Raw genomic sequence first — 26,643 nt, forward strand, 5'->3', positions numbered from 1 at the left:
TACAGATTATACCTGGTGGCATTATATAAATGTCAATAGACATTTTAATATTTATTATTGTATTTTATCATCCAAGTCCATACAAAATAACACATTTAAGGGCCTCTTCTATTAAACTGCGCTGAATGGCCCGTGTTGCTCCCGACGCTCATAGGGTTCCTATGAGCGTCGGGAGCAGCGAGGGCCATACAGCGCAGCTCTCTGCGCTAAAAACTGCTAGCGCAGTTTAATAGAAAAGGGGGTAAGTTTACACAACGACAACAGCAGAAACTGAAGATCCTACTCACTCACTGAATCTTCAACTTAAAACTCTCAGATTAACCACCCATACACCTTGTATTTTAGTAGTCCCAACTAGAAGTACTATTTACAATTATTAAAAGAATGAATTGTATTTATTGTCAGGAGAGATAAAACCCTTGAGAAAACTTAGTTTCATCAGAAATGCATCAAAGAAATAGATGCCTCTGTCCTTCAAGTGAATGTTACAAAATGGATTTAATTTGCCTGGGTAAAGATAATCTGTTGTGAGGTACTGCAGGAGTGACCTGTAAAACTCTTCAGCTTTGAGTTATGCTGACATTTCTGAATTTCAGCATCGCCGTCTGCCTAAATGCTTTCCTACTGCAAAGCAGGACGTCTTCCTCAATGCACCTACATCATCTCTCTGATGGCCATGAATCTTACTGTATTGGAGTCTCCCCCAGCCTTGGATATTAAACAACTGAAGTGTGACTCCCATGAAACAGTTATAAGTTGCAACCGAGATAGGTGTTAGCCAAACCCTGATGACGACAACAACAAAGGAAAATATTTATTATATAAATGCAAAGACTAATAAGGAATCAAACTACAGAAAGCTGCTTGGCGCTGAGCAGCTTCCTGAATGGATCCCGCAAATTCTCACGAGAATTCATGGGAACCATTGAAGAAGCTGCTCATCACCGAGCAGCGGTGCCAAAGCACGCCCCTGCTTAGCACTATTCAGCGGCTGAAGAAGCCAGAACTCGGGGCAGCCACGGCAGTGACTGACCAACCGACCGGGTCAGCAGCAGGGCAGGAGTGCGGAAAGCTAGCTCCTGCCCGCTGCACCTCTGGATCACCAGGGATTCCAGCGGCAAAGGAGGTAGTACGGACAGGGTGTAGAGCCCGGCATAAACCAGAAGTTGACTGAAATTTATACAGGAGACCTGTATAAACCAGAAGTTGACTGAAATTTCAGCTCATAATTTTGATCATCGGCATATAAGATGCACCCTATATTTTAAGTGCATTTTGAGGGGAAAAAATACATCCTATACGGCACTTTCCTTAGATTCAAGTTCTAAATAACCCAGAGAAAGTAAGAGGTTTCTATTCAAGATTATTATTTAATAATGCACTGCTCTTTACCAAAATGATAGATATTCTCTGGTGAAAACAGAGCAGCAGTGCTAAATAATGAAAATGCATTAAAGGTACTTGTATATACAAATTTCCACTGATTTGCACACACTTCCGTTTAAGCTATGACCTTCTTAAAAGTAAAATCATAATTTTAAATTAAAAACAATAGCTAGAGGTGACTTACAGCAGAGACATTGAAATCTGCCATGTTTTTACTTTGCTGATTCTGAACATTTAAGGTCAGAAGAGAAAACATGATCCAGCTGTTGGACAACATACAAAGAAAAAGTCTTACAGCAGACACAGAAAGAACCTGCAAGAGGGGAAACCCCCCCCCCCCCATCATCTCTAAGGCTTTCTCCTCTTCCCCTTCCTACAGCATCCTGCAAGAATCTTTAAACACAGTCAGGCACATCTGTAATACAGAAAACTGATGATGTCACACCATAGTAAGCCAACCATTCCAGACCAGACAGATTTAAAATAATATCCAGTGACCTAAGGCAAACTACTCAATCCTCTGTCTTCTCTGCATTTCCTTGGCCAGTAAAGCAGCAGAGTCCACAAGCCTCCTGTTCTGTTATTGCTCTCAGCCGGATAATGTACAACACAGCTGGTGGTTTTCCACCTGGTATTGGTTTCTACTGCAAGGGGATAGTGAAAAAGAACCAAAGCAAAACACAGAACACACTACTTCACTGGCAACAACAAACTGGCAAACGTATCTTTATTCACACAGAAGACAGGTTAGAACCTGTTTCCCTGAGTTTGGTTTACACTGCCCATCACACAAATTACAGTAGACATACATCCTTCAGAGCACTTATCAGGGAAAACCACTCACCATATATACTCGAATATACACCCATCCAAATATAAACCGAGATAACCTTCCCCCCCCCCCAAAAAAAAAGGGAAAAAAAGGTGGACTCAAATATACACTGAACTCACGCCAGTCTTGCAAGATTACTGTGGGAGTAAGTAGCCTACAGGTTAAAACTGCTGCTTCAACACCCTGAGGTTATAATTTAAATCCCAGCCTGCTACTTGTGACTCTGGGCAAGTCACTTAATCCCTCCATTGCCCCAGGTACCATAGTTAGACAGATAATAATAATAATTTTATTCTTATATACCGCCAAAGCCATGATAGTTCGAGGTGGTTTACAACAAGATGTGCTGTACAATCAGCGAAGTGGTCACAATATAAAGTCATCGAATACAAGCTTACAGAATGGAAGATAATACCATCACTTTCACATATAAGTATAACTTAGTTGTGTTACATGGCAGCAAAGCAACTAAGCACTAGGGAAAATATTTAAGAGTACCTGATTACTATTCAATGTATTGTAACCGCTTTGGGTGAATCTCTTCATGAAAAAGTGGCAAGTATAACAACCACTGTGGGAACTTGTTTCAGTCATTTTGAGTAGTGAGACCGTGTGGGGCAGGAGCATAGGAGGATCACTCTAGCCCTGGCTCACCACTGGACCAGCAGGGCTTAAGGTAGGCTAGGCAGAGGCCTGCAATTGGTTTGAGAGAAGGAAGACTCGAATATAAACTAAATATCCCCCATTCTGGGGGCATTTTTATGGCCCAATAACAGATATTTGTGTTTTGAACCATTCAGATTGCTGTGATGCCAATCAAGGCCTTAAACCCCTCCCAGTGCAACCCAGGGTGCACCAGGAAGGGGAAGGCCCACCATTTTGATGAGACTATCCTGCTGGCAGGAAGGAGTGGGCATCCTTTCTGATTTTCCATCAAAGGTACAAGGGGGTGTAGAGGGGAGTGTGGGGATGCCAGAAGTGTTGGGCTCAGCGGGAAGGGGTTCTCTTTGGAGGCTTGCTAGGGGGATTGGTGGGTGGGTGGGAGGGAGGAAATGGGGATCGGTTGCGGTTTTGGGGAGTTCAGCCGGCTTAGCTAATCAGGGATACCCCTGCCACGATCAACTGATGGCAAACTGTAGACTATTTTCGGGATCCCTGGGCAAGTAATGGCAGAGAATGGCCACCCGGATGGTCTCGGGACTCAAGGATCTTCCATATGAGGAACGGCTTGACAAATTGCAGCTATACTCGCTCGAGGAGCGCAGAGAGAGGGGAGACATGATCGAGACGTTCAAGTATCTTACGGGCCGCATCGAGGCGGAGGAAGATATCTTCTTTTTCAAGGGTCCCACGACAACAAGAGGGCATCCGTGGAAACTCAGGGGAGGGAAACTGCGAGGAGACACCAGGAAGTTCTTTTTCACTGAAAGAGTGGTTGATCGCTGGAACAGTCTTCCACTACAGGTGATTGAGGCCAGCAGCGTGCCCGATTTTAAGGCCAAATGGGATAGACACGTGGGATCTATTCACAGAGAAAGATAGGGGAGGGTCATTAGGGTGGGCAGACTAGATGGGCCGTGGCCCTTATCTGCCGTCTATTTCTATGTTTCTATGTTTCTAAGTATAAGTGGTGAATTAATTAATTAATTACAACATTTCTATTCCGCTTAAAATCTAAGGGGAGCACAATAAAATTACCCTAACAATCTTCTTTCCACAGTCCGTGATCACAATTCCTCTCTTCTCCTCGTCTATCACCTGCCTCATCACCTCTCCCTTAGATTTTTAATTCATAAGCAGAATGGAAAATACAAACTGTTACTTCAGAAACAATTTGTTGATCAGAACAGTAAAACTTTCTATTTGTTCCCACCTCTAAACAAACTACTTATGACTCTACCCCTCGCTGTATTTTTTTCCATAACTGGCCCAACCTTATGGAATGTACTATCCTCTTTCCTTAATCTGGAAACTTCTCTAGACAAATTTAAGACTACCCTTAAGACTTTTTTATTCAAAGATGCAATTGATTGATTGTGTCCACATCTGTCCATTGCACCAGATGTTTAAGATGAGGTGGGGATTTTTTTGTTTTGTTTTGTTTTTACAGACATCATAGTTGAGGGAAGATACTTCTCAGAACAAGCCTGCAGAGCACAATTCCCCCTCTTTCCTATCGATGATTTTACTTCCATTTTTGCATCTCTGTGCTTCCTACCTCCCTTTACTAGTTCTACTGTTCTATACTTCTTTTGATTTTGTAAACCACAAGATGCTCCTTGATGGGAGGTAAATCAAGTGTCTAATAAACTTGAAAATCAGACACAAGAATGGTTAAGGAGAAGTAACCTGAAATCTAAGATGAGTGATTGATAGTTGCAGCCAAGCAGCCCGATGATATCCCAGGACAGTGGATTACAATTGAGATGGTTCATAGAAAACATAGAAAAACTGATACAACAGATAATTGTAGATTTTGAACAAAAGGAGCGAAAACAGTTACTCATCTAGCAGCTGGTTGCAAAGTTCTGCTGACAGAAAATTTACATACAGAAAGGCACAACAAGGTGGCCCATCCCGTTCATTGGAAACGCTGTAAACTAGTGTCTCGCAAGCTATTTCCGGCCGTGGCACATAAAACAGGTGGCTACAGCTCGAGAACACTCGCAAGTGTGTGGCGATGATGTCACATGCCTAGAGCCAGTGGTGGGGGGTGTCAACAGGAGAGGCGCCGGTGCCAGCTGACTGTCTCCACGAGAGGCACATCCTGTAGGCAGTCAGCCGGTGCCAGCAACTCTCCTCCTCCTCATCTCGCAGCACACTTCAAATCTCGTCATGACATAGTTTGCGATTCGCTGCTGTAAACCTTGCAACATTGCTGTACTAGAGAAGCATTGGGATAATAGTCCTAAAGAGAACTGTGAAGAACAAAGAGGCTATGATCACCATTCTGGCCAATTAAAATCTGAATACAAAGGAACCGTAAAGAGTAGTAAAAGAAACACACTAGAATGATATTGAACATAAACGTGTCAATAACAAGCAATTACTCTGTGAATTATGTGGAGACAGAGAAGATCTTCAAGTATCAAATAATGCATTCAGAGAGGTAAAAAAAAAAAATGTATCAGAAAAATAGAAATATTTCTTATTTTAGGTGTTGCAGGCTTGATTAAAAGAAATTTTAAAGTACACCTAACTAGGATTCCTATACACAATAAATCTTATGAATTCCAGAAGGAAGCTCTCTCTGGCATGGGGTACTCGTAAGTACTATGACGAGCATTCGCAGTACATCGAAGAGACTGAAATCATACTCCGCACACCCTAGTTTAAGGGTGAGGTTCATTACTATGACATTATGCTTTTCAAACACTGGAGTCATTGCCCTCAATAAAAACAAGAAGAATATAATCATGTATGTTTCACTTTTTATAAGACTGAGAAAGAAGGAAAGGTGTCAACCTGTCATTGTCAAAACATTGCACATTCTGAAACACTGATCAGAATGGAGGATGTGCGGAGTAAAAGATTTTCTTTCATTTAGGTTGGTGGCTGTTGTTTAATTTCCTATTTCCTTAGTAGTAGTTTTGGATTTAGCTCTTCCCTTTACATTGGTAGCTCAAGGCGAGTTACATTCAAGTATTTCCTAATCCCTAGAAGGCTTACAATCTAAATTTGTACCTGTGGCATTGGAGGGCGTCGTGACTTGCTTAAAATCACAAGAAATGTCAGAATTTGGACCATGGCTTCCTTAGATCACAGCCTGTTATTTTAACTATTAGGTTACTCCTTTTATTTCACTTACAAATTGTGCTTTTGTATTTTGTTTCCATTATTGTCGATGATTACCTCAGAGGTACCCATTGACTACAACAGAATTGTAAAGCACAACTATATGCCCTCTCTACCCAGCATTTGTCCCCTGCTTTTTCATTCACCAGTATTTTTCTGCAGTTAAGGGAGCTCAACCCAAGACCCTTTAGTAACTCTTCCCTTTTCCCTCATACTTGTGGAAACTCTACAGTTTGCCTCTTACTTTATTAAGAACATAAGAATTGTCGATGCTGGGTCATACCAGTGGTCATTCGTGCCCAGTAGTTCACTCCCATGGTGGCCCCCAGGTCAAAGACCAATGCCCTGAGTCTAGCCTTACCTGCGTACATTTTGGTTCAGCAGGAACTTGTCTAATTTTGTCTTGAATCACTGGAGGGTGTCTTCCCCTATAACAGCCTCTGGGAGAGCGTTCCAGTTTTCTACCACTCTCTGGGTGAAGATGACCTTCCTTACGTTTGTACGGAATCTATCCCCTTTTAACTTTAGAGAGTGCCCTCTCGTTCTCTCTACCTTGGAGAGGGTGAACAACCTGTCTTTATCTACTAAGTCTATTCCCTTCATTATCTTGAATGTTTTGATCATGTCCCCTCTCAGTCTCCTCTTTTCAAGGGAGAAGAGGCCCAGTTTCTCTAATCTCTCATTGTACGGCAACTCCTCCAGCCCCTTAACCATTTTAGTCACTCTTCTCTGGACCCTTTCGAGTAGTACTGGCCCGGTACAGCAGAATGATAACCTTCTCCAATCTGTTTGTGATCCCCTTCTTAATCAGTCCTAGCATTCTGTTCACCCTTTTTGGCGGCACCGCACATGGCTTCATTGACTTGTTGACCAGTACTCTCAAGTCTCTTTCCTGGGGTCTCACTGTATTCATGTATAAGATTTTTGTTACCGACATGCATCACCTTACACTTATCCACGTTAAGCCTCATTTGCCATGTTGCGGCCCATTTCTCGAGCATGTTTATGTCACGTTACAGGTCATCAATTGTTGGAGGGTCAATCCCAGGTATTCAGTTGTTGCGGGTATTCAGTTGTTGGAAGGTCAATCCCAACTCTGCTGAGTAACAACAGCCCGTTCAATCGGTGTCATGGCTACAAACAACTTATAAACTTCCAAACACTACAGTAACAATTGTATTCATAGAAACATAGACATCTAGAGACCTATCGGCAGATAAAGGCCAAATGGCCCATCTAGTCTGTCCAGCCACAGTATCCATAGAAACATGATGGCAGATAAAGGCCAAATTTAGTCTGCCCATCCGTAGTAACCATTATCTTGTTCTCTCTCCGAGAGATCCCACATGTCTATCCCAGGCCCTCTTGAATTCAGACACAGTCTCTGTTTCCATCACCTCTTCCGGGAGACTGTTCCACACATCTACCACCCTTTTCTGTAAAAAAAAAGTATTTCCTTAGATTACTCCTGAGCCTATCACCTCTGAACTTCATCCTATGCCCTCTCATTCCAGAGCTTTCTTTCAAATGAAAGAGACTCAACTCATGCGCATTTACGTCACATAGCTATTTAAATGTATCTATCATATCTCCCCTCTCCTGCCTTTCCTCCAAAGTATGCAGATTGAGATCTTTAAGTCTGTCCCCATATGCCTTATGATGACTACCTTGTACCATTTTAGTAGCCTTCCTCTGGACCGACGCCATCCTTTTTATATTCTAAATGAGGTCTCACCAAAGTCTTATACAGGGGCAGCCATTGCTTTATTTAAACTTTCTGAATAAATATTAAGCTTCTGAGTTATATTTAAGCACATACTGTATGTTCTAAAGCACTTCACTAGGCTGAAGTGTAAATAATACCATGTCATGATCTATTTGATTGCCCTACTACAAAAGTGCACAGGATCATGCCTGAGTATAAGAAACATCGATGCTCTAGCACATATTAAAATATTCCAACAAAGGTCGGATTTCAGCATAATCAGAAGCTGTGCTTCATCATCGAACACAAAGATACACTCCTGTACGCACTGCAGCAGAACAGCTACTGAAGTCAATGCTGAGGTCATCTCCTTAACCTTCAGTTAATCTTGTTACAATGTAAGTGCCCTCAAAGCAATCAACCCTTACTAGTCATTGATTTCCACGGAAGGCAGGTTTGCTCCCTGGATGCACTGCCTTCTCAAAGTTGGCAACAAGATTTATGTAGGAAAGCACTGATGAAGTCAATTCAAGTTAAATGCAGTTACCTGATTAAATTGCAGCTGTCTGCATTATTTGAGATGGCAAACCAGTTTTTGGTTAATACCACATGAAAAAAATGTGTTTTCTGCCCATGGGCATATACTTCATTTGCTCCAAGAAAACAATGTTCAGTGTTGAAAACTGTAGGAAAGTTATTAATTTGAAGAGTGGTATATCAAATTCTGTTAGTAAATAAATAAAATAAACTACCACAGGAAAAACAATTACCGTCTGCTGCAGTGGCATAGTTAGGGAGAGTGGACCATGCCGGGCACCAACACCTCTCTTCCCTCCGCCACGCTTGCATCCTCCTTTCCTCCTGCCACACCTCTTTAAATCTTTATCAGTGCAAGCCACTTCTTTGGCCTGCTGCTTGCGCTGGCCTGGCTTCCCTCTGAAATCACTTCCGGGTCGCAGGGCTAGGAAATGATGTCAGAGGGAAAGCCAAAGTTTATATTGTTTATATTGTATTTTATTGTTGGTTTAAATAAACTAAGACTTGAAAAAAAAAATCAAAACTGTCAGAAGTAATTGCTGCTTTTTTAGTGGACACATAAATTTTATGGGGGGACAGGCGGAGACGGGCGGGGATGGAGGGGATTCTGACGGGGACGGGTGGGGACAGGCGGGATTTCTGTCCCCATGAAACTCTCTACTCTAAAGTCATCATATTGGTCAGGATTAAATTTCATCTCTCTGGAATGTTCAGATATACAGAGGCAGACTATATGAAGACAGTCAAAGCCCATCTAGTCTATATTACTTCCAAGTACAAGTTTCAAGTTTATTAAAAAAATTTTGTTAAAACGCTAATGATGAATTCTAAGCGTTTTACAATTTATATTAAAAAATGGGGAAACATTAAACAGATAAGTTTCTTATATCTACCTGTCCTGACTCCTCAGGACAAGCTAGCATTTAGACTGTTACTCCCAAACCACTGTATTCTTAATAGATGCCCAACTGACTCTCTCCCTGTACATGCTTCAGGTTCCAAATGTCTGCTAATCCAAAACAGTTGAGCTATACACACCTCACAGTACCCTATTGCCTTAGTCTTCTGTTCCTTGTTGCTAATTGTTATGTATGTTACCATGTCACCCGTTCTGGGCTCCTCGGGAATGATGGGATATAAATCAAATTAAATAAATAAATTATAATAGGTATGTAACTTGTTCAACAATTTCTTTCCCACTATAATACTTTTTATTTCTTGTATGATTTTATACAAAAGAACATGAGGTGTGCCATAGTGATTCTGGCCTATGGTCTATCAAGTTTAACATCCCGTCTCTCTGGGTTTCTGAACATGGCCAATTCAAGTACACGATAGGATCCCATGGACTAAATCTTTTCCTTATTGTTCACAACCAGAGTTCAATAGTGACTTCCCTAGCCTAAAATGGCTAAAATAGTTTATTAACTTCTCCTCTATGAGGGTTTTTAAACCTTCTTTAAAATCAAGCTACGCTAAGTTGACCACATCTTCTCACAGCTGTTAAGTTAAAAAATGCTCTCTCTAATTTGTTTTAAATGTGTTACCCTTCATCTTAAATCCACATCTGTTTTGAGTCGATATGGATGTGGATTTATCGATTCAACAGTTACTCCGTTTGGTTTAAACCTAGAACTCGAATGGCAACCCTTCATCTTAATACATATTATTTGAAAGAGTTACATACCCTTTCCCTATTTACCTATTCCATCCTCCCATAATGTTCTAAACTTCTATTATGTCGCTTCTGAGTTGTCTCTTCTCAAAGCAGAAGAGCTCTAGTCTTTTTCCACAGGGAAGCCATTCTATTTTCATCATTTTGGTCACATTCCTCTGTATCAAGTTTCAAGTTTCAAGTTTATTGGTTTTTAATATCCCGATCATAAAACAAATATCTGACCGGTTAACAATAAAAAAAATTTAAAATAGGAGAATAAGAACTGGTTAATAGTGTATTAAAGAATGTTGGAGAAAACATATTAAACATATACAGACAAACACGACCGTGAGGATAAATGGGAAGGAAGGGAAAAGTTACATAATATTAGAAGAAATGATATAGTGGGAAGGGAAAGAACATGAAGGATAATTGTGCATGATGTTATGATATGCGCTAATGTAAAGGGTTAGTGTTAGGAGAGTGTTGAAAATTAAATAGATGAAGTAAAGATTAGGATTTATCAAAGGCATCTTGGAATAGGAAAGTTTTAAGATTAGTTTTAAATTTTTGTAAATGAATTTCATCCCGAAGAAATTGAGGGAGAGAATTCCATAAGGTTGGGGCAGTAATAGCAAAATTAGTTTTCCTAGTATAGTAGGATTCTTTTAGAGACGGAATAAAAAGAAGTTTTTGATCGGTGGATCGTAAAGATCGGGGAGAACTTTGGGGTATTAATAATTTATCGAGGAATGAAGGTAAGTGAGAATGTTTGATTTTGAAGGTGAGCAGTATGATTTTGTAGATTATACGGTGCGTGACTGGGAGCCAATGAGCCTCTTTAAGAAGAGGGGTGACATGTTCGAATTTACCTATTTTATAGACTAGTTTAATTGCGGTATTTTGTATAAGTTGCAACCGTCGAAGTTCTTTTTGAGGTATCTTTTTTAATTCCATTGTACCATTTTAATATGAGGCACAGTGGATCAATGCAGTATCATTATAAAATTGTTTTATTCTTTATTCATTTTCCAAATAATTCACAACACTCACTTTGGTTTTTGGACTGTTGTAACACATTGAGCCCAGAATTTCAATGTATTCTCCACAACAACATCTTGCCAGGTCCCCTACAATTCTGAACTCAGAACTAAGACCAGTGATAAAATAACCTTTGACTTCTGAAATTCATCTCCAGTTATCTCCCTTTCATCGCTGACCTCAACAAAGCTGAGATTCATTCTTGGCCTTTTCTATATTTAATAGGCCTCAGTGGTGCATCTGTTTCACTAAGTCTGCTTGCAAATTTAACAACTTTGAATAATTTTGAGTCGAGTGCAAATTTAATCGCCAGACTTGTTGCTCCCGTATCCAGATCACTTATAAATATGCTGAAAAGTAACAGTTCCTAGATGGTTAGAGACAGAAATAAATAAAAAAGCCTATTTCATCTCTCAAATATACAGACCTCTTGGGAAATAAACCTCATTGGTAACAGCATCTCTTAAAAAGTTCCCTGCACTACAATATTACCAGGGGTCAGGGCTTTAGTTAAGCCAATTTCTGCTAGTTGCTACTGACAGACCAACACGGAGGAAAAGGACTTTTTTCAACAACCGAGAGCACAGGACGTGATGCAAACTGTGATAGCAATGGCTTCTGCAGTGGAAAAAAATTCTGAAATTGCCAACATGCAGTACACTGAGTAAATCATGCACCACTGTGGCCTATTAAATTTAGAAAAGAACAAGAATGAATCCCAGCTCTGTTGAGGTCAGCGATGAATGGGAGACAACTGGAGATTAATTTCAGAAGTCAATTTATGCTATCGCTGGTCTTAGTTCTGTGTTCCGAAGGCAATCCCTGCTATGGAGACCGGTGAGGAATAAATGAACCAGAAGAGAAGAGACACGAGGAAAAACAATGGAATCATGACCTCCTAAGAGAACTGTGGAAAAGAAAGAGGTTATGGTCACCTGGGATATTGCCATTCTGACTGATAAATAGCTGTATGCAAGAAACCAGATATAGTGGCATAAGAGAAAAAAAACCCACCAGAACTGCATTGATTATAAAGGTGTTGGTCTCAAGCGATTACTTTGTGAATCACATGGAGAGAGGAAAGATCCTCAAGTACCAAAAAATGCCATCTGAGTCCAGTGAGGGGCTTTGAGTATCTGTGTGTGCTCAAGACCTGCTGGCTCCAGGAGTTCCAGCTGCACCCAGGGCTCTTCAATAAAGGGCGCGCTGGGATGAGTGTAAAGACTTATGTCTGCTAAAATCTGGTGTAAATCCTGGCAAATCCTGGCATGTAATACTATTTGGAATCATATTATAGATAAATCGGCTCCTATTAAATGCAAATCTAAGATCCTATGACCTTCCCATATAAATGATATGACCAAGAATTTTAATTATTGAAACGAAAGTGTAGAAAATTGGAACATTTCTGGAGGCTCTATCCCCAAGAGTATTCAACTATACAAAATTTAAATAACAAAAAAGGAGAATTCAGAGATAGACCAGACACAAGGAACTGTTTTCATTATTGGATCAATTATTTAACCTAGAGTATACTGTCAGTAATATGGCCTCTGCCCCATAACTGGCCTCTGAACTAGCAGCTTATGTTAGAATGAAAATACAACAAATTAGAGACACTTTACCTGTCTGCAATGCTTATTTTATTCCACAGATCAGCTAGTTGTTTTTCCAGCCACAAGGTCCCCCCCTTTTACTAAGCCGGCCATGGTGGTAAAAGCTCTGACGCTCATATGCTCTGATGCTCCTATGAGCGTTGGCGCTAATACCGCCACGGCCGGTGATGACATAGCTTTATAAAAGGGGGCCTTAGTTTCATAGATTCAACTCAAGATACAATACTCAAAATCTTTTTTTTTCTAATTAAAGTTTTCTACATCCAAAAATTTAAAATCAATTAGTCTTCTTTGTACGTCAATACATTAGCAGATGGCCGATTTATACAATCATCTCCCTTTCTCATTAAGGTCATAATGGTTCAGTTTAGTTATCTATAATCCATCCTTGAATTGATGAGGTACAGACAGAATATGAGTTCCAGTATAACATAACATCTCTGTTATTTTCTAACACAGAGCCTAACCCTGCTGCACCCGCTTTTGAGTTATGCATGTTCCAATTTAAGCGCCCATTGTTATATAACAGCACACGGCCAGATTCGCATGAAAATCAAAATGAGCGTCAAATAATTAAATCACTGGAGCTCATTAACTAATTATTGTGTACACAGATTTGGGATCCACATTCAAATTTGGGAAACCTTTCTAGAATCCAATGATTAGTGGTTAAAGAGCCCAATTTTAGGTAACAGGAATGTATGTAAATATACCTCATAGAATATTGACTAATAGAAAAATATGTGCCATGTTTTCGTGATGAGTACTTTGCCAGTGGGTAGAACATGCATGTCTATGTGCAAATTATGTTACTATATAGTTTATGAGTGTTTTAGACATGAGCATTTACACGTAGGGATTGCCCTTTTAATCTAATCTAATCTAAACCTTAGGTTTGTATACCGCATCATCTCTACATTCGTAAAGCTCGACACGGTTAACAAGAGTTAGGGTAGAAAGGAACTCCAGTGGAGGGAAGAGGCAAAATGAAGAGAAAATTTAGAGGACTAGAATAACCAGAGAGGGAGGAGGTGTTACATTTTTTAGAATAACCAGGTTTTCAGATGTTTACGCCAGAGTTGGAGGGTCTTTTATTTTTGGGTCTTTTGTTATATAACATAAAAATCTCTTCTGTCTGACTTTTTTTTTCCAACGGGGTTATCTTTCTCTCTCATCAGGATTTACGATTACGATACAACCACGTTCTGAGCATAAACTATGCTAAAATGCAAAACACGAAATGGTCACAAACTTTTACTTAGTTCTTTAGCTCAATAGCAAATGAGATTGGGGGTGTTAGCTTGGGCATTCTAGCTTCTTATGGCTATCTCAGCATACATGATATTGTATTCCGCCCTCTTGGACATATAACAGAAAGACTGCAGGGCTTAGATAAGTGATAAATACAATTTTCATGCATTGCTCTTTGTTCTGGAGTATTAACTTTCTTGACTGCTATCAGCCTTGGTGTAGTTTTGGTCTAACATTTAATGTGCAGAGAAATTTTACTATCATTGTTCCAAGAATTTTTCTTTTTTTAGAACTTTTCTAGTCATTATAAAATTTGTGCTCACAGCCAAATAAGAGACTTGGAGACTTCACAAAAGTACATTTTTATTAATCAGCAATGCTGGTGGTGGTATACCCTGGTTTTCATTCTAACTACAAAACAGAATTAAGCACCATCACTTGCAAATTTACATATTTATACACTATAGTAGCAGCTGGTAGGCTATTGACAATCTCCTTCTCGTCCCCTGTGATCTGAGATTGAGGAATTGCAAGACAGCAACAGCAGCTGTCATCCACCGCCTCGCAGAAAGAAAAAGCTAAGCCCAGGTCCCTGGGCACAAAAACTGAAATAGCCAATGCCAAGGCTGGTAACACAAAAACAGAGCAGTTTCCTCTCAAAAGGCACAGATGTGAACTTAGTTCAGGCTCTCATGCAATTAGAATAGTCTGGGCAGTTTTTAGATTCTGTTTTCTATGCAACAGGGCTTCTTAATTGCACTTGGGACCTCTCTATAGACCTGGCTTCAATAAGGAGCTCTAAAAGGGGGGCTTGAATTCCACCCACATACTCATCTTTTTTGACCCCTTTCCAAGCAGCCAGTTATTCCCAATATAGAATAACAGCCACTATCAGCTTATCACTGGCCCAGAAGAGCAGCTGAGAGCTATGTAATGCCCATCCACTGGTAGTAGAGCCTGGTCAGGTTGTTAAAGCTGGTTTCACAAACAGAAATTCCCAAACAGAAGCACACACCAAAATTTATCAGACACATTTAAACCCTGAGGCATGCACTGTTTTCAGGGGTTTAAATGCGTCTGATGAAATTTTAGTTTACCATGTACAAAACTTAAAGTCCGTTCTCATTATTTGTACATTCACAATGTGTGATTTCGCCTATCCACGGTTGCATCAATTGCAACCAATATTCCCCATTCATGCCGCTGTGTTCACATATTCACAAACTGGCACTTAAAAAAAACAAACAAACCTGCATTTTTACTTTCAATTTCACCTCATGGACAGGCTTTGCTTCCAGATATAGCCACCCAAGTGTCCAGAGAGTGAATTACAAGTACAGTGGTACCTTGGATTACGAGCATAATCCGTTCCAGGAGCATGCTCGTAATCCAAAATGCTCGTTTATCAAAGCGAGTTTCCCCATAGGAAATAATGGAAACTCGCTTTGATACGTTCCCACCCCCCACCCCCCGAGGCCAGGGCGCTGCTCCCCCCCTGCACGCAAAGTCCCGTCCCCCAGAGTGATCCGGCACCCCCCGTGAAAAGAGGCACCCCCCGCCCGACCAACTTTAACTCACCCCCCCTCGTCTGGCACCGGCACGAGAACCGCTCCCCCCCACTCGCAAAGGCCCCCCCCCCGCTCGAATCGGCACCCCCCCCCCGCGAGAACAGGAACCCCCCGCCCGACCAACTTTAACTCACCCCCCCTTTGGCACCGGCACGCAGCCCACAAGAGCTGGTGCCGCTTGAAGATCTTCTTCTTCCCAGTTTGTGCCGGCTTTGAGCAAGCATCTGCACATGCTCAAGCCCTTCTAATTCTCCCTCTCGCAGATGCATGCTCAAAGCCGGCAGAGACTGGGAAGAAGATCTTCAAGCGGCACCGGCACTTGTGGGCTGCGTGCCAGTGCCAAAGGTGGGGGGGTGATTTAAAGTTGGTCGGGCGGGGGGTTCCTGTTCTCGCGGGGGGGGGGAGGGTGTGCCGATTCGAGCAGGAGGGAGCGATGCCGGTTATTGGGGGGTGCTCGCAAATCGAGTTAACACTCGGTTTGCGAGACACGTTTTGCGAAAATGTTTTGCTCGTCTTGCAAAACATTCGCAAACCGGATTACTTGCAAACCGAGGTTTGACTGTACTTCAAAAGTGCTGTCCCATGCCGGAAGCTAACACTATTTTCCCAATAGGACTGAAGGAGTCTGGGACTGGTTTTCCTAAGTGTTGAACTAAGTTTTCTCTTTAATAAAATGCTGAATTATGTTTAGCTGCAGACCTAACTTATCTCATGTTCGAGTCTGCCTGCACTGGGGGTGTTAGCTTGGGCATTCTAGCTTCTTATGGCTATCTCAGCATACATGATATTGTATTCCGCCCTCTTGGACATGTAACAGAAAGACTGCAGGGCTTAGATAAGTGACCTGCTAATGACCTGCTAGTGTGAGCTTAGCACCAATGATTGTTAAGAAAAGTAACACTTGAAAAGTTTTTTTCTAGAATTCAGTTGTATAGCCAGAAGAATGTATAAATATTTCTGTAACTTCCTGTTTTCGGGACTTCTGAAGCCAGCTTGGAGCTCAGGAGTCGCATATGTATGCTAATAAACATTTGCGCTTTCTTCAACCCTCTAAGTTTTGTGGCTGCCCAAAGTGACCTTTCAGGACGAGCTGTTCACTTTCGGCGGTTTTGAGGTGCAATGTGTACTGCTGGAACCTAACCTCTATTTTCCCCAAAGACTCAACATTTTGTTATTCACGATTTTGTGGTTTGCGAACAATTTTGGGAACTGTACTACCGCGAATAATGAGAACAGACTGTACGTATGTATGTATGTATAAAGTAAAACCATTCTGTATTGGGGCATGAATGACAGATAGTATTTATATTGATACCATTGACTTAGCTTGTAGGTCATTCCTGCCCGATTGTTGTATATTTTAAATTGTTAATAAAGATGATTGAACTAAACCATACTTTCTAAAGAACACTAAGGGCTCCTTTTATCAAGCCGCGCTAGCGGGGTTAACACGCGCGACTTTTCATCACGCGCTAACTCCCGCGCTGGCCAAAAACTACTGCCTGCTCAAGAGGCGGCGGTAGCAGCTAGCGCGGCTGGCAGATTAATGCGCGCTATTACGCGCGTTAAACCGCTAACGCGGCTTGATAAAAGGAGCCCTAAGTAAACATTTAAAAAATAAAAGCTAATTCTGTTGTAATTATAATTAATGCGCTGTCACACAAATATCTTACATAGGTATTCTAGAGAAAAACAGGGGTCTCAAGTGCTCACTGCCAGAGGCTTGAGATATACTTCAAAGCCACTGACTGATGTTATGAACTATCATCGGTCCCGTTTATATTCTCTATACCAATGACTGATGATTTTTTTGTTTAATCTTTTTTTCAATCTTTTTTTATAATAAATATTTTTTTATTGTAAAAAAAATTTTTTAACTATTCTTTTATCTGTTCAGGTAATTCAAAATTACTTAGCTTTTTTCTTTTATCTTTTATAATTCAAAATTACTTAGCTTTTTTCTTCCACATTGACTCTTTGTTCTCTCTCTCGTTTACTTTCTACGGAAGATCTCCGTTTCGCACCCATATATTAACAAGGGGCTTCTTCAGGAAAACATCACAAGCCACTCATAGTGTCTTTTATTTGGTTCTACTTCTTTTCTATTTTGAAACAAATCTCTTTCCTCGTGGAATTCTCGCAGCATACATAACAGAGAATATAAACGGGACCGATGATAGCTCATAACATCAGTCAGTGGCTTTGAAGTATATCTCAAGCCTCTGGCCGTGAACACTTGAGACCCCTGTTTTTCTCTAGAATACCTATGTAAGATATTTGTGTGACAGCGCATTTATATAAGTGGTCAGTGTGATACACAATTTCAATTAAGTGGTGGTAATTATAATTAATGCATACATAGAACTCATTTTGCAAACACAGGTAAGATTGTACTGGCATAGCTCACTCTCTAAAATACTGTTTCTACTTTGCTGTATCATGGCTTTCTGTGTTGCATCTTATTTTCATAAACTTCACTTGTTTAAGCTTCAGCCTTTCTGCTTAGCAGCTGGTTTCCCCATAATCCCAATATGTTTATGCAAGCTCCCTCTAACGTTTTATTAGAACATTTGTTCCCATCATCTTTCTGTATGCGAAATATATTTAAAAAAAAAAAAAACCAAACCCAAACCAACCTATGAATGAAGTGTATTTCAGAAAGGCAGAGAATTAAGCCCTAGAAGTCAGAGGTGACCAAGAACATTAATGCCAGATGCTTTTTTGTAATAGGCAATGATGGTCAAGGAAATTTATCTATTTAATTAATTACCCCCCCCCCCCATTTTTTTTAAACCGTAGCATGATTTTTAGCACCTGCCATGGCGGTAACAGCTCTGACATGCATAGAATTGTTTCTATGAGAGTCGGAGCTGTTACCACCATAGCCAGCTCTAAAAACCACACTATGGTTTTGTAAAAAGGGGGTGGGGTAAATAAATAAAAATTGAAAACAGGAAAAATTGCTCCCAATTCAGTGTAAAAAACTAGGAATATTCAAAAATATGTAACGTATACTCAAATATAGGATGAGATTTTGGGGCCCCAAAAATGTCCGATCTTGTCCTATATTTCGGGTCATCCCCCAGTGACTACCCGACACCCTCCCGGACTTCCTTCAGGCCTGCCGTTAGGCCGGGACAAGAGGGATCCTTCTCATCTCCTGTCACTGCTGACACTAACAATTACCACCCTCTCTTCCCTGGTGGTCCAGTGTGTATCCCGCGCTGAACTCCTCCTGCTGATTTCGAAACTTGTAGCCAGTGGCTCACCTGGGCCGGCACGCAGAAGCGAGTTTTTCGTGCTCCCAGCCAGCCCTGCACTGCTCCTTGATAGGCTGCCGCGAGAGCTGTGAGAACCGCAAGTCCCGTGAGAATTGGCAGCAGTCTATCAAGGAGCAGTGCAGGGCTGGCCGGGAGTATGAAAAGCTCGCTCTTGTGTGCTGGCCCGGGTGCACCGCTGGCTACAAGCTTCAAAATCAGTAGGAGGGGTTCAGCATGGGATACATGCTGAACCACCAGGTAAAAGGTGCGCGAGGGAGGGAGGGTGGTAATTGTTGGTGTCAGCTGGGACAGGAGACGGGAGGAATCCTTCCTGTCCCGGCCTACCACTAGATGGTTTCAGTTAAGGGGAAGGATTAATCTGTTGGCTGGGTTAGAGGGCAGCAGGGAATACAGGATAATCAAACCATTGTGACATCCTGATGAAGTTGTCTTTTTTTTTAGTGGGAAGAGGGTACAGGGAAGGAAGATGGGCCAGGGTGCAGAGCCTAACAAGGAAGGGGGACAGGGTATAGAGCCTGGTAGGGAGGGGGGAAAGTGTTCAGAGCCTGGCAGGGAAGGGGACTTGGTTCAGAGCCTGGTAGGGAGCTGGGAATGAGTACAGGGCAGGGAGGGAAGGGAGCTGGGTGCAGAACTTGGCAGAGAGGGGGGCTGAATGCAGAACCTGGCAGGGGAGGGTATGAGGGAAGGGACACTGGGTGCAGATCCTGGCAGGGCATAGCACTTGAATATTAAAGCCCCATCTTATATTCGAGTCAACCATTTTTCCTCCTTTTTTAGGTGGAAAAATGGGGGTCTTGACTTATATTCGAGTATATACGGTATACTCGAATATATATGTATAGACTAACACACAAATATATACACAAAACATTCTGTTCAGGGAAGGGACAGTTCACACTGAAAATCCAGATAATACAATGAGATATCACATAAATTAATTCCAATTCTATTGCAACACAGCATATCAGTTTAAAATGTAAAAAACTAAGCAGTACCTAAGGAGTTGCAGTCACTGCATTTTGGAATACCGTTGATCTAGGCTTGGCCTCCATTCAATAACGACTGTCGATTTTGCAATCCATGATGGAAGCGTGCAGTCAGTTCTAGGTGACAGCTTGGAAAACTCTTCTACTGGCGTTTTAAGTCTTTTCTGCAAAGGAAGAAATGATGATTCAAACTGATTGAAGAGGCATGAAATCAAATCTTTACAATAAACAACGATGACATTGTGGTACAAGCTCTAACAAAAGCTGGAGAATGGATTGTTATAATCTGTGTTCAGTTTCTACGATGCAATTTCTAATCCTTTCAGATTACTGATTTTGACACAGAGGACTAGATTCTGTAAATGATGCTCAAATTTGGTTGCCCCCCCCACCCAAATGAGCACTAAGTACGATTCTATACACTTCTCCCTCCGTATTCGCAGGGGGTACGGGCAGGACATAGCCGTGAATACCGAAAAACTGTGAATAATTTTTTGCATGTTATTCACGGTTTTTCGGTAAAATAGACCTGAAAAAGATAATAAACCGTGAATAACCCGACCTGCGATTTGTTCCGTACAACGCTGGGAGCAGCAATTTCCTTCAGGAACCACCGGGAGCAGCAATTTCCAATGTGAAACGCCAGATTCAGTGATGAAAATTAGGGGGCGGAGTCAGCAGCCGAAAAATCGTGAATCCGCAGATACAGAAACCGCAGAAGTGTAAATGGGTCTTCAAGTTTATTTATTTAATTTGTTTTCTATCACATTCTCCCCAAAGAGCTCAGAATGGGTTACAGGTTGGGCCCAACACACTATATAAAAAGTGCTTAAAAATACGTGCATATCTTACTTTCATGTGTTCAGAAACTGCGAAGACCAATTGAGACTGAAGTCCCAAATAAATGTCTTATTTTCCAGCCCCTGCACACAGTTCTTTCTTTCAAATATGAACAGTCCCAAAATCCCTCAATCTATTATTGCATTTTTTTTTTGCTGTTTTGTGCATAAACAAACAATAAACTTATCTCAACAAATAATTACTCAGGGTCCTGATATGGACCATGTTTTGCATCGCTGCTTCAGGGAACCTGCAAAAAAAAACAACAAAACTTACCCCCTATTTTACTAAGGTGCGCTAACCAATTAGCGCGCGCTAAAAGCTAACGCGTCCGTAGACTAATATGCACTCGTTAGCATTTAGCGCATGCACCTTAGTAAAAGAGGGCCTTATTTGGCATATTCAAAACCATCGATAGAATAATCATTTGTTGAGATAAGATATAACTGTTCAATGGACTGATAATCTTGGAGAAATCACATGGTGACATTTCTTTTCCATAGCTGGCAATATTAGAAAAAAATCACACTTCCTTTAAACTAAAAAAATTAAGATGATCAGAAATGCGGTCATTTTCAATCTCTGCAGTCTCAAAAGTTATCAATATTCCTATTTGTTTCCTAAAAATACATATACCGTATTTTCACTCATATACCGCGCACACGGGTATAGCGCGCGGGAAACTGTAATTTATGTAAATCTATTTTTATATACCGCGCACACCCGTATACCGCGCATGCCGCCCCGACTCTTCCGTCGCCGCCCGACTCTCCTTTCGCCCGCCCTGACTCTCCTCTGGCCGCCCCGACTCTCCTTTTGCCCGCCCCGACTCTCCTCTGGCCGCCCCGACTCTCCTTTCGCCCGCCCCGACTCTCCTCTCCCCCTTGAAGTCCTATCCCCCCTTGAAGTCCTGTCCCCACCCTGAAAGCCTGATGCCCCCCCCGACGTCCGATTCACCCCCCCGCAGGACTGCTCGCACCCCCACCCTGAAGGACCGCTCGCACTCTCACTCGTAACCCGCACCCCCACCCCCATCATGGAGAAGCTGCCCACCGTTGTCCTGCTGCTTCCTCTGCCGGCGGTCCCGCCCTTTTTCTGAAGTCAGAGAAAGGGCGGGACCGCCGGAAGAGGAAGCAGCGTAGACGCAGGGCTCAGAGAAGGGGTGGGACCGCCGGCAGAGGAAGCAGCAGGACAACGGTAGGCAACTTCTCCATGATGGGGAGGGGTGGGGAGGCTGTGGGGGTGCGAGCGGTCCTTTGGGGTGGGGGTGCGGGTGCGAGCGGTCCTTCGGGGTGGGGCTGCGAGCGGTCCTGCGGGGTGAATCGGACGTCGGTGGGGGGGAACTATGTAAAAAAAAATGTGTACAATGCGCTCACGAATATAACGCGCATGGTTATACTCGGTTTGTAAAATCGTGTATAACGCGCACGTTATATGCGTGAAAATACGGTACATATTTGTGTGAGAGTCCTGTTTTTCCAGATTGCTCATAACACAGTAAATACAGACATAACTCATTTCAACTCAAGCTGCTTAATGCATTGCCACACTTGACTTTTGTTCTTACACTGCAACAACACAATAAAATATTCATGTATTTATTATTTTAGGGTTTCTACTGTATACTTCATTCTGTGAATCTTCAAATTTACCTTGCAACTGTCTAATGAAACACCATTTATTTCACATTTCTTAAGCAAAAGGAATTCATATACATACAAAACGATGCCATACTTGCCCTTCTGATGGAGTCAGGACCACAAAGAACACCAAGATCCAAGTCTATGTACCTCTACGATGCCAATTTTCAAGAGACATTTAAGCCAAATAACCAAGTAGTTAAAGTACTTTGCGGTACGTAACTTTTTACAAGTACTAAGGGCATAGTATTTTTTATTTATTTTTCTGGAGGGGTATATCAGTGTTGAAGAAGCGATGTGGACATGCTAGCCAGCTAGTGCATTCAGATTACTGCACATCTGTAATGCAGAACTTCTTAGCGCCTCCTAAACACGAGATGGCAAGTGGTCCTTCATCAATTTTTTTCAGCTTATGCCCACTAATGTGAATGTTAATGCATGACCTGACAGAGAAATACTGGAAATGGAACTATTTCCTGAGTGCTAGAAACAGATTTAGAACATGGGAAAGTGCTACATCAGCACACATTAAGCTCATTTACTACTGTGCTTTAGTATTTATTTATTTATTTTATTTATTTATTTAGATTTATATCCCGTTCTCCCAGTAGCTCAGAACAGTCTACAAGTAAACATACACAGTAGAAGTAATTAGGCAAATAAGATGTACAATAAGTTTAGGTGCTTGGACATACAAGATTGTGCAGTATTTATCAGGGTACAAACAATTTTTCAGAGTACAGACTAAGAGAGGACTATACTGAAATTTAGGAGAAGTTAAATAGGGGAGATAAGAGAGAGGTGGGGTTTAAGGGGGGGTGTAGACTGAGGGAGATCTTTAGTTGAAGAGGAGGGTCTTTACCATTTTACGGAATGTCAATAAAGAGTTCTGTTGCCTGAGTTGGGGGGGGAGTTTATTCCAGAGATGTGGGATGAAGTGGCTGTAGGATCGTTTGCGGGCAGTTTCTGAGAGGAGGGACCTTCCAGGGGGAATGCATAGGCGTATTTCCGATTTTGAGCGGAGGGTGCGAGTGGGGGTGTAGATGGGAAGCTTAGATTTTATGTAGGAGGGGGTGGTGGCATAAATTCTCTTGTGGGCTACTGCTAGGGCCTTGAAAGCGCAGCGCTGGCTAATTGGGAGCCAGTGTTCAGCGCAGAGTGCTGGGGAGACGGGATCATGGTAGTTGAGGTTGTGTAGGAGGCGGATAGCTGCATTTTGGACACGTTGGAGGCGTTTGAGATTATTTTTGGTTAGTCCATTAAATAGGGAGTTACAGTAATCCATTCTGGAGAGGACATATGCGTAGAGGAGTTGGGCGAGGTCAGGTGTGGAGATGTAGGGTTTGATCCTTTTCAGTTGGCGGAGGTAGTAGAAGGAGGTGGAGATTACTTGGGATATGTGGGCAGATAGTAAACATACCCCTTAGTTTCAGAAATGAATTCCATACTTAAAGATTTTCACCCTATGTTTAATAGTTAAATTTCTTTATCTCTGTGCTCATATGAACATAAGAATTGTCACATTGGGACAGATTGAAGGTCCATCAAGCCCAGTATCCTGTTTCCGATAGTGGCCAACTCAGGTTCCAATTAGATCCCAAGTAATAAAACAGATTTTATGTTGATTATCCTAGGAATAAGCAGTGGATTTCCCAAAGCCATGCCAATAATAGCCCATGGACTTCTCTTTTAAGAAAATAGCAAAATCTTTTTTTTTTCCAACCCTGCTAAGCTAACTGATTTCAACACATTCTCCAGCAATGAATTCCAAAGTTTAATTACACATTGTGTGAAGAAATATTTTCTCCAGTTTGTTTTAAATCTACTACCTAGTAGCTTCATCACATGCCCCCTAGTCCTAGTACTTCTGAAGAGAGTAAACAAGTGATTCACACCTACTGTTTCCATTCCATTCAGTATTGTATAGACCTCTATTATATGGTGTCAGGTCAAAAGCAAACGTCACGCCAAAAGCAAACGTCACGTCACGTCAAAAGCAAACGTCACGTCACGTCAAAAGCAAACGTCACGCCAATTTTCAAAAAAGGATCGAGAGGGGAACCGGGCAACTATAGGCCTGTGAGTCTTACGTCTGTCCCCGGCAAGATGGTTGAAGCACTGATCAAGGATAGCATAGTCCGGCACTTGGACGCACACGACTTGATGAAACCCAGTCAACATGGATTCAGGAAAGGGAAATCATGTTTGACGAATTTACTCCAATTTTTTGAGACCGTGAACGAGCAAATTGATAGTGGGAAGCCGGTGGACATAATATACTTGGACTTCCAGAAAGCGTTCGACAAAGTTCCACACGAAAGACTTCTCAGGAAACTACAAAGCCATGGCATAGAGGGAGATATACAAAGATGGATAGGCAAATGGCTGGAAAACCGAAAGCAGAGAGTGGGCATAAATGGGAAGTTCTCCGACTGGGAGAAAGTGACTAGTGGTGTACCCCAGGGCTCGGTACTTGGGCCGATCCTTTTTAATATTTATATCAATGACCTGGAGGAAGGAACATCCAGTGAGATCATCAAGTTTGCAGACGATACAAAACTATGCCGGGCAATCAGAACGCAGGAGGATAGAGAGGAACTCCAGAGCGACTTGTGTAGGTTAGAAACATGGGCGGAGAAATGGCAGATGAAGTTCAATGTGGAGAAATGCAAGGTTATGCATTTAGGCAATAAGAATAAGGAATACGAGTATACAATGTCAGGTGCAACTCTGGGGAAGAGTGAACAAGAAAAGGACCTGGGTGTACTGATAGATAGGACCCTGAAGCCGTCGGCACAATGTGCGGCAGCAGCAAAGAAGGCAAATAGAATGTTGGGCATGATAAAGAAAGGAATCTCGAGTAGATCGGAGAAAGTTATAATGCCGCTTTATAGGGCAATGGTCAGACCACACTTGGAATACTGCGTCCAACATTGGTCTCCCTACCTAAAGAAGGATATAAAACTGCTGGAGAGGGTGCAGAGACGAGCAACAAAACTGGTGAAGGGTATGGAGAAACTGGAATACGAGGATAGACTTATAACATTAGGATTGTTCTCCCTTGAGAAAAGGAGACTGCGTGGGGATATGATCGAGACCTTCAAAATACTGAAAGGAATCGACAAAATAGAGCAGAGAAGATTATTTACATTGTCCAATTTGACACGGACTAGAGGACATGTAATGAAGCTAAGGGGGGACAGGTTCAGGACTAATGTCAGGAAGTTCTGCTTCACTCAGAGAGTGGTTGACACCTGGAATGCCCTCCCAGGGGAGATTATTGCGGAATCTACCGTCCTAGGCTTCAAGAGCAAACTAGATGCATTTCTCCTTAAGAGAGGCATATAAAGATATGGTGGACTATAAATTATGCCAGGTGTACACCTGGCAGGGCCTCCGCGTGTGCGGATCGCCGGACTTGATGGACCAAAGGTCTGATCCGGAGATGGCAGTTCTTATGTTATGTTCTTATGCTGGGACAAAGGCGCGCGCAGACAACTGAGCACAACGCGGAGGCGCGCGCCAAAGAAAATGACTGTTTTAAAGGGCTCCGATGGAGGGTGTGGGGGGAGGAACCCCCCCCACTTTACTTTATACAGATCGCGCCGCGTTGTGGGGGCGTTGTGGGGGGTTTGGGGGTTTTTAACCCCCCACATTTTACTGAAAACTTCACTTTTTCCCTAAAAAACAGGGAAACAGTTAAGTTTCCAGTATAATGAGGGCGGTTACAACCCACCAAACCCCTCACAACGCCGCCGCGATCTGTATTAAGTAAAGTGGGGGGGTTCCCCAAGAAAACCCCCCATAGGAGCCCCTAAAAACACTCTTTTTCTTCGGTGCGTGCTTCCGTCTTGCGCTCAGTTGTCGGCGCGTGCCTTTGTCTTCGGCGATTTTGTCTATGAACCCTATTATATCACCCCTGAGCTATCTTTTCTCCAAGCTGAAGAGCCCTTATTGCTTTAGTCTTTCCTCATAGGGAAGTCATTCCATCCCTTTTATCAATTTTGCCACCCTTCTCTTTACCTTTTCTAATTCCACTATATCTTTTGAGATATGAGATAAAGCACCATACAGCGATACAAAGGCAATATCAAATGTTAATCTTTGTTTTCTATTCCTTTCCTGATAATTCCTAAGATTCTATTTGCTTTCATAGCTACCACCGTACATTGAGCTGAAGGTTTCAACATATCCTCAATGATGACACCTTGATCCTTTTCCTAGGTAGTGATTCCTAATGTAACTATAGTTCGGGTTCCTCTTTCCCACATGCATCATTTTCCACTTGCTCACATTAAACGTCTTCTGCCATTTTGACACCCAGCCTTCCAGTCTCACAAGATTCTCATGCAATTTTTCACAATCCTCTTGCGATTTAACAACTTTGAATAACTTTGTGTCATCAGCAAATTTAATTATCTCTCTAGTTATTCCCATCTTTAGATCATTGATAAATATGTTAATAAGCAGTGGTTCCAGCACAGACCTCTGGGGAACCCCACTAATTA

The 26,643-nt window shown here is 42.0% G+C and overlaps 1 protein-coding gene across 10 annotated transcripts in view; it reads right to left on the reverse strand.

Moving 5' to 3' along the window:
• The window catches only part of ZMIZ1 (zinc finger MIZ-type containing 1), a 1,043,290-nt gene that overhangs the window by 533,499 nt on the left and 483,148 nt on the right, over window positions 1-26,643 (reverse strand). For all 10 annotated transcript variants that reach the window (XM_033942175.1, XM_033942176.1, XM_033942168.1 and 7 more), the window contains exon 5: window positions 19,665-19,819. The gene's annotated coding sequence lies outside the window, so the exon portion shown is untranslated. The remainder of the gene's footprint in view (window positions 1-19,664; window positions 19,820-26,643) is intronic.

Source organism: Geotrypetes seraphini, chromosome 4, assembly GCF_902459505.1.
Source record: "Geotrypetes seraphini chromosome 4, aGeoSer1.1, whole genome shotgun sequence".
In the NCBI taxonomy this organism is placed as follows: domain Eukaryota; kingdom Metazoa; phylum Chordata; class Amphibia; order Gymnophiona; family Dermophiidae; genus Geotrypetes; species Geotrypetes seraphini.